At 34.6% G+C, this 13,701-nt stretch overlaps 1 long non-coding RNA gene across 1 annotated transcript in view; it reads right to left on the minus strand.

The window, feature by feature from the left end:
• The window catches only part of LOC132597615 (uncharacterized), a 57,317-nt gene extending 44,044 nt beyond the window's left edge, over positions 1-13,273 (minus strand). Inside the window, exons 1-2 of the long non-coding RNA XR_009564621.1 lie at positions 13,057-13,273; positions 9,151-9,294 (exon numbers count right to left, since the gene is read on the minus strand). This is a non-coding gene — a long non-coding RNA (uncharacterized lncRNA). The remainder of the gene's footprint in view (positions 1-9,150; positions 9,295-13,056) is intronic.
• Positions 13,274-13,701: the final 428 nt, after the last annotated feature.

The following is a 13,701-nucleotide window of genomic DNA, read 5'->3' on the forward strand; positions in this document are numbered from 1 at the left end:
ATAGGGGATAATTATTTGGGGTTAATTATTGAGTAATTGGTTTTAATCGTATCTTACATAAATATTCCAGGTGTTTTTCCAAGTTGTTCAAAAATGGTAAAACCTATTGGTTTACTTAAATATCCTATTTTCTCTAATTTTTAAATTGTTATATATGCCAAACAAATTTGTACTTATTGAAAAACAAAACAAATACATCAATTATAGGGAAAATAGGAGTGCTTTTAAATTTTATATTAAAGTTTACCTTTCGTAGATGGTTTTAAAAATATACACATTTATCTATTTTCTACTATCTTAAATTATGTCCCTATGAATTTTTTTTTTCTGCTTAAACCTTCCCAGCTTTATTATGAGTTGGTTGTTAATTTCTCTGCTACACTCAAAGGTATGTCTTTATTTTTCTGTAAATATTTAAAAAATGAGTGAACATTGAATTATGAAAGTTTTATTATGTTTAATTCTGGAAATCACACTTTTTTGGTTTTATAATAGTTGATCAAATTATGCCAAAACACATTCAAGTGAAATTTCAGCTATATGTGTCTACTGATTCCTGGGGTAAAAGATAGTAAGTTTAAAGATATTGATTCCATTTGATATTATTTATTCTCTAATAATTGTAAAAAAATTCTAGCTTTCTATAAAACCTTATATTTGGAATTTATTTTCTTAAAATATAGATTTTCAAATATTACACTATTGAGAAGATCCATTGAGATAAGTCAAAAAGCAGTGCATTTCATCTGGTTCCTAAAGGAACAAATATTTTTAAAGTATCACCAAGCTTCTGTCATGTGCTATTAGAAAAAGGAAGGGCATCAAATGTTACAAATTCTTTGATATGTAGATTTGTGATAGTTTAACACCAATGTAAAGAGTCTAATCTCTCCACTTCTCTCTTTCCCTCACAATGTTGCTATGTTTCTTAATCACAGATCAGCACAGCATTCCCTTGCTATGTAGTTACTAAGCAAATGGCTCATACCTTAGTAACATTTGAATCACACTAACACCAGAAAAAACACAAAAAACCAAAAACTACCAAGAAGTTCTTGGTAGTTCTGAACCAAGGTTGGTGTGATAATATAAATTTGAACTGCTAGCCCTGAAGACAACCTCAATTTTTAAAAACTAAATTCTATTTCTCTGCCCAACAACATGGTGGTATAATTCTATTTATTCAACAAATAATTACTGATTATATACTGTGTGGTATTGAATATGTGAGGTATTGAAGATTAATATACACATAAGATCTAGCTTTGCACGAAAAATTCTTTCAGCCTGCTAAGAGGAACAGCCCAATGGACAGTTAGCACACTCTGTGAGATGTTCTATATGGTAGACTACTGCCTAGGAAGTCATGAGAAAAAAAAAAAATTGGAGGGAAGGAGCACACTTACTCTGCAGTGTATAAAGGAATCTTCAGAGAAATGATGTCAGGAGTGAGAGTACGTGAGGTGGATGGGACTGGAAACAGCATTCCAGAGCAATGTAACTTCATCTGCCAATCTATGGAGCTATAAGAAGGACCTGGCACCCACATGTTGTACACTGTTTGCCATGCTGGGCAAAGAGCTCATTTCAGTGATGCTGGAGATGAAGCAGAAGAGAGAAGCTGAGATGGAACAATGGAGAGTTTTCCACACCACTCTAAGGTTAACGAACTCTTTTTTTCTCCTCAAGTTTTTCAAGTTCATTAGCATACACAACAATTTTATTCCCAATGTGAAATAATTTATTGTAAGTAAGATGTCTGGTCTTCTTAATTTTTGTCAAGGTGGTGATATCGGTAACATATCTGAAGTCATCTAATATATTTTAGCTAATTTACTTTATTTAGAAAAGAAAGCTATACAAATACATATACATAACTGCTCTCTATAGGAAAATCCTGGAAGTATCATATATTTTTCATGTCCTCTTCTCCAGGGATCTGACTTTATCTTTATCTGACATCGATATTGAGTACTCTTCTTAGTTACCAGAGGCCCAAGAAATCCTTTGTATGATCCATATGTAACATCTGGAACTCTAAGACTTTTTCTTCAACTTCAATGTACTATTAGAAATTTCAAATCCCCTCATAAAACTGAAATTAGGACAATAAGGAACAAATATTATCTCAGAAATATAATTAATGAATCAGATACATAGAGTTGACATGGCATCTACTTTCAATAGGAACGGAGATGTAGAATGAAAACTTCCTTACTTAGGATGTTAAGCAGCTAATAATATATACTAAATATAGGAGATCTGTGATGCCTAGTGAAGAGTAAAAAAAAATCATGGCCTAATAATTCATTTTCTTATTACCAGGTGAAAGATTGATATTCAAGGAACTTACATGAGTAGAAGAGGAACACATATGGATAAAAGAGGAAGTTTTAAGCATATTTTAAATGTAACACAGAGGGACCTTGATAAGAACTGCAGAAAACTGCACCTGGCAAGCAGCAATTGGAAAGAAGGTGTTTTGTTTTGAGTAATGATTTCTGGCCAGTTCTCAAACCAAAGAGTTAAAAACAGCCGTGTCTACACATAGTTACAGCAGCCACATATTAGAGGATCATTTTTAGTTATTCATGGCTTCATGATGAGAGTGGGTGGTAAGCCTGCCTGGCCGGTGATAACCTATACTCTATGGAGGCTTTTAGAAGGATGCTCTTTGTTACAGTTTAGTGATTTCAAATGTGCCAATTGTAATTACAGAGGAGACTCTACCATTTTAAGGCCTGGTAAGCTTTATATGACAGGGGATAAGCCAAAATTAAAATTAAATTATACCCGCTTAAAGAAAAAAATGGAACCATGTTCTTTTTACATTCTACATCTATAATTTAGCATGCAAGTTCAGATATGCCCGGCAATGGATTTCTTATTCTCGGTTACCTTGTGGGTACAATAGCATGGTTAAAACCAACTCAAAATTTATAACTGTAATGTCTGTCTTGCAATACTTTAATTCTACTGAAATGATAAGTAATCATTATAGCTGGAATTCTTAATTGAGAAAGGTGGGAAGGTTCCCTAAAACCAGAAAAACAGGAGAAAAATTTTGGACTTTTCCAGAAGAAACATTAATTCCAGTGATAAGTGGACAATCTCAATATTTTTATTAGTGTAATGGAGTACATAGAGACAAGGAAATAATCTTTGAAACTGGTGAGTACAACCTCATATAGTTATCCAAGCTGCATGGTAGAAATATTCCAGCAGAGTTTTACCACTAATTTTTTGAGCATTTCCAAAGCTGAATGGACTTAGAATTATTCAATAAGAATATGTCCCAAATCAATTAGTTTTAGGTTAATGTTTAATTTAGGTTAATGTCTAATGTTAGTAAGATCACATACTATAAGCCCTAAACATATGAGTTACGTGATTTAACAAAAACAAAACCCATTTCCACTGTTGTGCTGAATCAGTGAGGACAAAATAAAACATATGTAACTTTTATATTCACATTATTAGAATACTTACTTACTTGCCAGATATCAATACCTTACAAAAGAGTCATTTCTCAAGTTATTTCTGGGACTTTTCTCAAGATATAGATCTTTGAATAGATTCCTTTATTCTGGCCCTCTTTGCTGTTTGTGCCAATGCCAACCCTCATGCCATGACCACTGTCCTGGACAGATCTGTCCTCAGCTGACTAGCACCACCTGTGTTCTTACTTTTGCCTCAGGACTCAGAGTTGTCATCTGAGCTGCTGCTATCCACTGCCACTCTATAATTACGCTGCTATGCCTAGACTAGCTCCACATCGATATAATAATAGCAGCTTACTGTTTCTTCTTCCAGCCCCACTCCAGGTACACTTCAGGTTTTTCAAGTCTCAGAGCCTAAGTTAATACATTAAAACCCCAGAGACATGTAGAAATCCTTCCCTCTATCATATCCGTCTCATTGTTCTCTCCAGAATTAACTAGTTCATAGAGTGTTTGACTATGGAATCATTGAACCCCTTAACAAGGAAAAAAGAGTATGTGCCTCATCCATTGATATTCAATCTCATCCTCTAGCCCAAAGGAGACTCTTAAAATATAAATAAAGTAGCTGCTATGAACGTTTGCATGAGGATATTTTTTCCTTTTTTTTTTTTTTTTTTTTTGTGGACATATGTTTTCATTTCTCAGGAGTAATTACTAGGTAGGCAACTCAGTAATTTTATTCTTAGGTGTTTACCCAAGAGAAATGAAAACATATGTTTGTAGACAGACTTCTATATGAATGCTCATGAAAGTTTTATTCATCATAGTAAAAAACAAACCAAAAAAACTGGAAACAATACAATATCTCTTGACAAGAGAATGGATTTTGAAAAATGTAGTCCATTCATACAGTAGAAATCAACTCAGAAATAAAAATGAACAAACTTTTGAAATTGCATTAACATACATGAATCTCTCCAGCATCATATTGAGTACAAAAAGCTAGACACAAGAGAATGTGCAATGTATGGTTCCATTTCCGTGAAATTCTAGAACAGGCAAAATAAAGTTACGGTGGTATAAATCAGATCAATGATAGCCTGGGGTGGGGAAGTGAAGGTGCGAGAATCAACTGCAAAGATAGAAATGCTACCTTTTGATTGGGTTGGGGTCACTTAAATCTGTGAATTTCATCGTAGGTGAATTATTTCTCAATAAAGTTGGTTTAAGATCCAGGAAATATATCTTCTCAAGGTCTGAGTCACTCAGTTATTATCCTACTACTCCTATCTTTAATAGCTCTTTACCGAAAGCATTTTCATATGCATATTCTCATTTGATTTTATAACTACACCCATCTCCTATATATTAAATAGGGCAGACAATACTACCCTATTTTGCATGCTTTTGTATATTTTGAAACATGACTGACTTGCCTGGACTTGGCTTCTTTTCCCAGCTCAAAGTCATTGTACCTACTAATGCAATATACAATAACTCATGTTTACTAATAGAGAACAGAGTTCAAAAAAGTTTCTTTGTGATAGCCAATAGAAAAAAGAGGAAAAGTGGAAAAGACTTTGCCTTCTTTACCCTTTTCCCTGCATTTATAATGATAAGCTAATTTTGACTTGTGGTAACTTATCATTTTGAAGCTTGACTTGAGTTAGAAGGTGATATATCCTTGATTTATGCAGATAGTATCTAACCTCTATATCACATAATAACTTACGACATTCCCTAATTATACCTCTTCATCTTCTTACCATCTGGTCATTTCCCCACAGAGTAAATTTTCTAAAGCTATTTCCAAAAATACATTTTTTTTAATGTTTTGAAATGCTTCACAAATCATCTTTATTCTTTCCACTTGGTATTTTTAGCCTTATCTCAATGTTGCCACTGTTGAATTGCAAAGGTTTTCCATTAGGAATGGTACTAACTTTAAAATGATGTCCCTGAAATAACAGCACAGAAGTATTATTTATTTTCTCTTTTGGCAAGGAAAATATACTGCAACAACTTTATAAACTTCTTCAGCAAAGTCAGCCAAGAACCACTTACAACATATGCTGTATGCACAAGGACGGTACTTTGGCTTGAATCTTAACTAATTGTGCGTTACAGCAAATAAAACTTTAAAAGTGTGTTCAAAGGTAAGTATGCCATAAAACTTGCATTCATTTCATAAAATCCATCATAAACAAATTTCCCAGTGTCACTGAAATGATCACTGCTCCCATTGTCACTAGGTTTAGTCTTTTTAACAAAGACATTGAAATTAGACCGAGGAAAGGAAATCAGATTATTTTGGCTAATCTTTTAGTTGATAAAAGCATATGTGCCCAATCGCACACAATCTCTTCTATTTTAATTTAGGCAAAGGTTTTTTGTTTGTTTACATAGCTTATATATCCAAAATATTGCACCAGATTAATTTTGTTCCCCAAGGATAATTAATGAGTGATATTTTCCTTAATCTCCACATACTCAGTAAAAGTTTTAACCAAAATATTATCCTATTAAAAAAAATCATACACTTTTTAAAACATACGTAACATGACACTGGCCATATCCTGAAACTCAGAAATATTTGTGACCAGAGAAAAGACTCATAATGGGGCTACTTAAATTGAAAAACTATGCTTCTGAAAGTAATAAGTAATATTTGCTTAAGAGAACTTCACATTGTTTTCAGAGAGTGTCTATGTCTATTAGTTAACATTTTTTTGCAGTGATCTTAGTAAATAGGATAATGGGGAAATACCTAGTACATTAACTCTCCCAGTTTATAATTCTGTATCATTGAGAAGATGCTTTCAATGAAATTTTCTTTCATGTAAATCTGATAATGGTTCTTCTTAAACTGGCAAAATATGAAATAATTTGGGAACAGTTTTCAGTAATTAATAGAAAAAAAACCCAGGAATCTGACTTTGTACATGCAGCCACAGTTCAACTATATTGTTTAGAATAATGTGAGTTCCTCTCTTCCTCTTAGTCCTTCATTTTAGACATCTCTTGCCCCCCTACTTTAAGATATCCTTCCAGGTACAGAGACAACTGTTGTAACCATTTGCTTTTATCCCCTCATCTGACTCCCTCAGTTTCGTGTGCTTAATGTTCTCCATCTGAGTAGCACTTCAGAGGAGCTGATTCTGGACAGAAGGAAATTAGGAGACCCACCATTCTCAGAAAGTCCTTGAGTTGGTATCAAGTTGTTTCTAGTGCCCTGTGCCTAGGTCCTGACCTCAAATAGCTTGCAATTAGCCTGGGATCTTTCACTTTTTTTTGCTTCTTTTCTTAACCAACTTTTTTTGTCTGAGTACCAGAAACATGGTTATCCACACTACAGTTTGTGCCATGGACCACTATTTCAGCTGACTTCTTAGACCTGCCCTTCATTGCCCAGTTTTATAAAATTAGCCTGTGACTTCCCTTTTCTCTCCTTTATGCTGCCCACATGCTTGCTTCTCTTATCTTGAGAAACTCCTGCCATTTCTATGTGTCTGAACTTAGGCCTTGGTCCCCCTTTCTGTCCCTCAAATCCCTAGCAGTCCTGTCCTGGTGCCTCCCAAGTCCCAGCTTGACAAAATCTGTATATTGCTCTAGTGAAGACAATTTAAGTTGTAGGGAGGGTTGGCATGAAAAAGAATTGAGGATGTTTGGATCTGGGAAGGGGGAAGGGTAAGCTGGGACAAAGTGAGAGGGTGGCATGGACATATATACACTACCAAACGTAAAATAGATAGCTAGTGGGAAGCAGCCGCATAGCACAGGGAGATCAGCTCGGTGCTTTGTGACCACCTAGAGGGGTGGGATAGGGTGGGTGGGAGGGAGACGCAAGAGGGAGGGGATATGGGGATATATGTATACATATATCACTTTGTTATACAGCAGAAACTAACACAACAATGTAAAGCAATTATACTCCAATAAAGATGTTTAAAAAAAAATTGCAGAATAGGAGCCAAAGGTAACACAATATTCTTTATTAGTGGAGTTTTAATTTAAGACAAGAAAAAAATAAAAGAAAAAAGAGAGAGTAATTCAGTTAACACTGAACTGACTGTATATTAAGCAGGTTTTGTAAATGAAATCCAGCCCAGCTTCCTAATTGTGTTGTACAGTTTTTGTCTGATTTTGTTCTTTTAGTTTATGTAGTTCTAAATAATGACAATATAGTCATCCTGTAGCTATAATTTTAGTGTATTTGTTCTTCTGGAGTGGATATTTATATTTAACATAATATCACAGAATCAACTGAAATGTATCCTGAAGAAATGAGTGCTGAGAGACGGCTAATTTAAAAAAAAGAAAAAGATTATTTGGCCAAAAGCATTTGGAGTTATGATTCATATACCCCTACTCTTTTGGGGGTGTTTACAATGCATGTTATTATATTAAGATCCTGCAGTTTAAAAATTATATTTGTTTAAACCATTATGTCTCAAAATTACTTGGGAAATTTTGGAAGGGAACAACCCTATTCTCCTCTTTTGTGGGAGTGTATAATTGTTATTATACTGTTCTACATATTAAACTTTGGAATAACCATCCCTAGATCTAAGTTGATTTCCTGTCTATGTTATCACTAATTCTGGAAGTGGGTAGAAATGGTCTCTGAGTACTATGTTTCAAGAACTTTGACTGCTTATCTTACGCATTCTGCTTAGTACTTAACTTCCAACTCGGTGACTACCAATTTTGTTGAACCCCTATAGCTTGGTAATAGTAGAAACAGCCTGTGTGTTGGATCCAAATAAAGATAGATCTATTTCTTGATTTCTCTGTTTACTATCTTTGTAGCCTTAGGTAACTTCATTAAACTCTGAGTCTCAGATTTCTCATCTGGAAAACAGTCTTAATGGACTTACCTTCTTGTCCGGCAGAGACTTAAATGAGATAAGATACATTAAGTACACAGCCCAGTTTCTAGAACATAACATTCAATAAATGCTAGCAGTTGCTGAGAGCCCTTTCTGAAAGTCATTGCTCTGTATAGTATTCATTTAAAATTCTTTCTGAGCACATCATAGAATTGAAAATCATAGATTCAGACTTGTGCTATATGTGAGGAAATGAACACATGGTTTTTAAATGTCCTTTTGTGATATAATAGATTTACCTAAAAGCTTAGTTAAAATTTCAGTTAAATTTAATACTCAGAAGAGAGAATGCCTATATTAGATAATGTTATTTAATATAATTCTTATTGATAAAGGTACATCAACATTTCTTTTCATCTACTTTTGAGTCAAAACATCAAGGAACACTTGGGAGAAAGCTTACATACACTTTCAGAATATTTTATTTTTATGATTTTGTTATTTCATATTAGATTTGAGGGATCATTAAGCTTTAAAATTGAAATTATTCTAATATTAATTTTGAATATATTTGATCTTGCATTTTATATGGTACTCTGTTTCCTTCAGACATGTCTAGCCTCCTATTTGATTAAAAATATAAAAATATAAAATATATATTCAAAATAAGAGAACACTTTTCACATGTTTTGAGAGAAAATAATGAATACTGAAACTTAAAGAACTGAGTGAGTTTTAAAAAATGGAAAGCCCCATTCAGAACATAACATATATAAATAGAAAGAGGTAGGTAGCATATTGATTTCAAACATGTCTTTTAAAGATTCACATATCCTGAGGCCTGATATTCAGATCCTCCTTCGGAACTGAGACCTTACCTGACAACTCACAGCCCAGTCCGTCTTCAGGAATTTCCTGCAGCCAAAGGAGGCTGCCTCTTCCACAGTGACATGCTCTTTCCAGGGCAACCAGCATCCCAAGACAGTTCTTATGAGGGTTTCAAAAGGCCCAGGCCCATATATCTGAAAAAGATAAAAATTCTAATTTGAAAAGATGTATGCACCCCAATGTTCATAGCAGCACTATTTACAATAGTCAAGATATGAAAGCAATCTAAATGTTCATTGACAGATGAATGGATAAAGAAGGTGTGGCACATATATACAGTGGAGTATTACACAGCCATAAAAAAGAATAAAATAATGCCATTTGCAGCAACATTGGTGGACCTAGACATTCTCATACTAAGTGAAGTAAATCAGAGAAAGACAAATATCATACAATATCATTTATATCTTAAAAAATGATACAAATGAACTTATTTACAAAGTGGAAATAAACACAGACATAGAAAACAATTTATGGTTTCCAAAGGAGAAAGACTGTGGGTGGGATAAATTAGGAATTTGGGATTAACAGATACACACTACTACATATAAAGTAAACAAGGACCTACTGTATAGCACAGGGAACTATATTTAATATCTTGTAATAACCTATAATGGAAAAGAATCTGAAAAAAAAGAATCTGAAAATATATATATATATATATATAACTGAATCACTTTGCTGTACCCCTGAAACATTGTAAATTGACTATACTTTAATTAAAAACATAAATGCCCAGACCCCCTGGTGTCAAAAATGACAAATCTGGGGGTTTCCCTGGTGGCGCAGTGGTTGAGAGTCCGCCTGCCGATGCAGGGGACACGGGTTCGTGCCCTGGTCCGGGAAGATCCCACGTGCCGCGGAGCGGCTGGGCCTGTGAGCCATGGCCGCTGAGCCTGCGTGTCCGGAGCCTGTGCTCCGCAACGGGAGAGGCCACAACAGTGAGAGGCCCACGTACTGAAAAAAAAAAAAAAAAAGACAAATCTGAAGAGTGCTACAGCTCCGGAGCCCCCTGAATGACTGATTGAGGCCTCTGTTGCTACTGTCCGTCCAGTCTTCCTACCCCTTCCTCACATGAAGGGCATGAGGAAACACCTCCTATTAAACTTCTTGCTTGCAAACCTGATTTTCAGTCTGTTTCCCTAAGGAAACCCACTGACACAAATTCCAAAAGAAGTTGTGACAAATGATTCAGTCACAACTCAACATTTGTCTCCACAAGCCTCTATTTTGTTTGTTTTTTAAGTGAATAGTGAGGTAGAAAAAGCTATACCAATAGGAAATGGAAGATTCATGACAGAAATAATTGTGTGTAATCATGTAAAGTAATGCATTTCTAATAGGAAACATTTCTGAAAGCTCTACTATTCCCAACAATTTTTAAATGTTGGTAAGTACAGACAGTTAAGTCAATTACATCTTTTCATATTTATTCAGGTGAAACTGATATATGAAGGTCTCCCATTGCCCATTACCCTTTCATCGTTCCTGGAAATCACACACAAAGTCACTCTTTGTAATATGCTCTCAAGCATAGTAAACATAGTAGTCCAATAGTTTTCATTAGTTTATTGTCAGGAGGTGATTTGGATTAACACTCTATCTAAATAGCAACACCAGTGACATGTAAGTACTGATTCCATTGAAAGCAATGCACTGCATAATAAAAAGTATGGATGTACTTTAGTAGTGGAGAAAGAATTGCATTTGGTTCCTGGACAACCAACCAGAGGAAGAAAGAATAACAACGGAAAAGAATGACAAGGACAATAAAGGGATACTTCACTGCATTATCAGCTAGATATATTCTATTCCTAAAAGACGTTTAAGCCTGCATGTTTACCTGAAGAAAAAAATAAAAGCCCATAACTTAAACAAAGAGAAGAACAACCCTTATGGATTATGAGTTTAGTGCCAAGTGTTTAACATGGAAACAAAACCTTGGGAGTAAAGATTCAGACCCAGCTCTTAAGTCATGTGTAACCTCATGAAATCTAACATGAATTTTTTTCCTGGGGGTTTGATCTAATTATTTGCAGCCTCTTAGGCTCAGACTCCTCTATGATTTGAAAGCAACTTCAGATTATATACTTGGATACTCATATTACTAGTGTCTATAAACTGTTAAGAATTCTAAAAAGAAGAATCTGAAGATTATAGTAAATAAGTGCTTATACTGTAAGAAAAATAAACAGTGCCCTTGTTCTTAAGAAAAACTTACCTGAGTTGGTAGATACTGTGTTCCCAGGACAGACAGAAACACATTAAATCCTAGTTTCTCCATCTATTTGCTCTGTGATCTTGGAAGTCCCTTAGCAGATCAGAAATGTGACTTTCTCAAATGGGGATGATAAATTACCCACCTCATAGAATACTTACAATAATTGAGTAAGATTTGGTATGCAAAGTGTTTAGTACAGAGTTTGAAAGGTAGATTAACAGTTCACCAAATGTTAATTATTTATTTGAGCTCTTCCAATAATTGAAATTTATTATTAATCTTACCTTAACACTTAAGTCTAACACTTTTCCCATAATTTTGATTTATTTTAATCAAAATCAATCATTGGAAAATTAGTATTATATTTTAAATATATTTGTATAATGTATAATTATGGTTTCAATACATAATTAAACATATGTAAATATTACAAATAAATTTTTTTAATCCTTATTTTTCTCCATAGGGCTCTGTAAATATTATTAAGATGATAAATTATATAATTTTGCAGTTCTTTCTCATCTAATCTGGGCATTGTGTAGCACCAGTTAGAATTTAATTACTCAGATATATTCTAGAACTGATTTTCAACTGCCATGTTATGATTTTGGTCTCTTGAAATCTTTTTAGAGCCTCATATAGAATACAAATATATTGGAATTGAGTGGCAGGTGTGCAAGGTCTCATCTACCAAAAAAAAAAAAAATAGTAATACTGTTCTCTTTTATTCCAAAGCATAAGCAGTTGAAATCATTATCTCAATTTGAAAGATTGAGGCCAAATCAAAATACATGTAAAACAATCTTTACATCAGCATTATTTATAATAACTAAAATGTCCATCAATATTAACCACATATAGCATGGCATAGAATAATAGGAATTATTATGGAAAGTCTTACATCAATGAAAGTGAATGAACTACACTTATGTGTAAAAACTTTGATATAGCTCACTAATATAATGTTAATTTAAAAAGCTTGATCAGGGCTTCCCTGGTGGCGCAGTGGTTGAGAGTCCGCCTGCCGATGCAGGGGACACGGGTTCGTGCCCCGGTCTGGGAAGACCCCACATGCTGCGGAGCGGCTGGGCCCGTGAGCCATGGCCGCTGAGCCTGCGCGTCCGGAGCCTGTGCTCCGCAACGGGAGAGGCCACAACAGTCAGAGGCCCGCGCACCGCAAAAAAAAAAAAAAAAAAAAAAAAAGCTTGATCAGAATGTGCACATACAGTATGATTTCATTTACATACATTTCAGATGTAGGCAAAAGTAGTCAATGGTAAAAGACATGTAGAAGGATGTCATCCATGGTGTAAACAATGACTGTAAAACACATTTAATCATGGTAAGTTATTAATGAGTAATGGGATGTACAACTGTCAGGAATGGAATAGAATACATTTCTTCTCTTTAGTTTCTAATTTATTTTTTAAATCAACTTTCTAAACTACAGGATTGCCTTTGCTTTTAGCAGCAAATGATGAAGAACATTTAACAAGCTGATTATAAAAGAAATATAACCCAATACATTAGCCCCATTGATCCAAAGCTGTCCTGTTCTAAAGATCTATTACATCCCATCAATCTGAATCGCAGCATCATATGTGTTCAGAATAATGCAAGTCAGAGTCACTTAAATTCTCCTTATTTTATTCCCCTGTAAACCAAATATCAATACCTTGGAAAGGTGATGCCGGTATCCAAATTAAATGACGACCTCTGGTTTGTCATGTGGACCTGTTTATAATCTTCTCCAGTCTCAATTAGCAGAATAAGGAAGGAAAGATACATTTAATTAGCTTATTGATTCATTCATCACCTAATGTTGAAACATATAGTGATTTGTTTTTCCAAATCTGATCTCAGCAACCACAGCCAGAACTGTCAAGCTCCCAGCTGTACTCACATTCTCTGCCACAATCTAAATTGTACACTCATGCATGTTACCTTCCCCCCACCTCTCTTTTATTATGTGTTTCACAGTGTGTAGTGTCGCTAAAACAAGCTCTTTAATTATACATTGCCAAAAGAGTCATCTACTGTTAAATGATTCCTGGGCTGCAGACAGAAAAACTGTGGGTCCTGCAAGGTTCTGAAGTTTCCATTATGTGTACAGACCCCAAGAGCAGCCGTTAACAAATCTGTTGCTGGTTTTGTGCAAAAAGGAGCCAGGCTGAGCTCCTGCTGTAGTTTTGGTCAGAGAAAGCAATTTGCATTTTGACAGGCTTACTGGGCAAGAGAAAAGACAGTACAGGTATGATAATAGCTCAACGTGAAACATTTAGACCAACATATTACTAATATTGAAAGTATGATTAAATAG

This window comes from Globicephala melas, chromosome 7 (assembly GCF_963455315.2).
Source record: "Globicephala melas chromosome 7, mGloMel1.2, whole genome shotgun sequence".
Lineage (NCBI taxonomy): Eukaryota > Metazoa > Chordata > Mammalia > Artiodactyla > Delphinidae > Globicephala > Globicephala melas.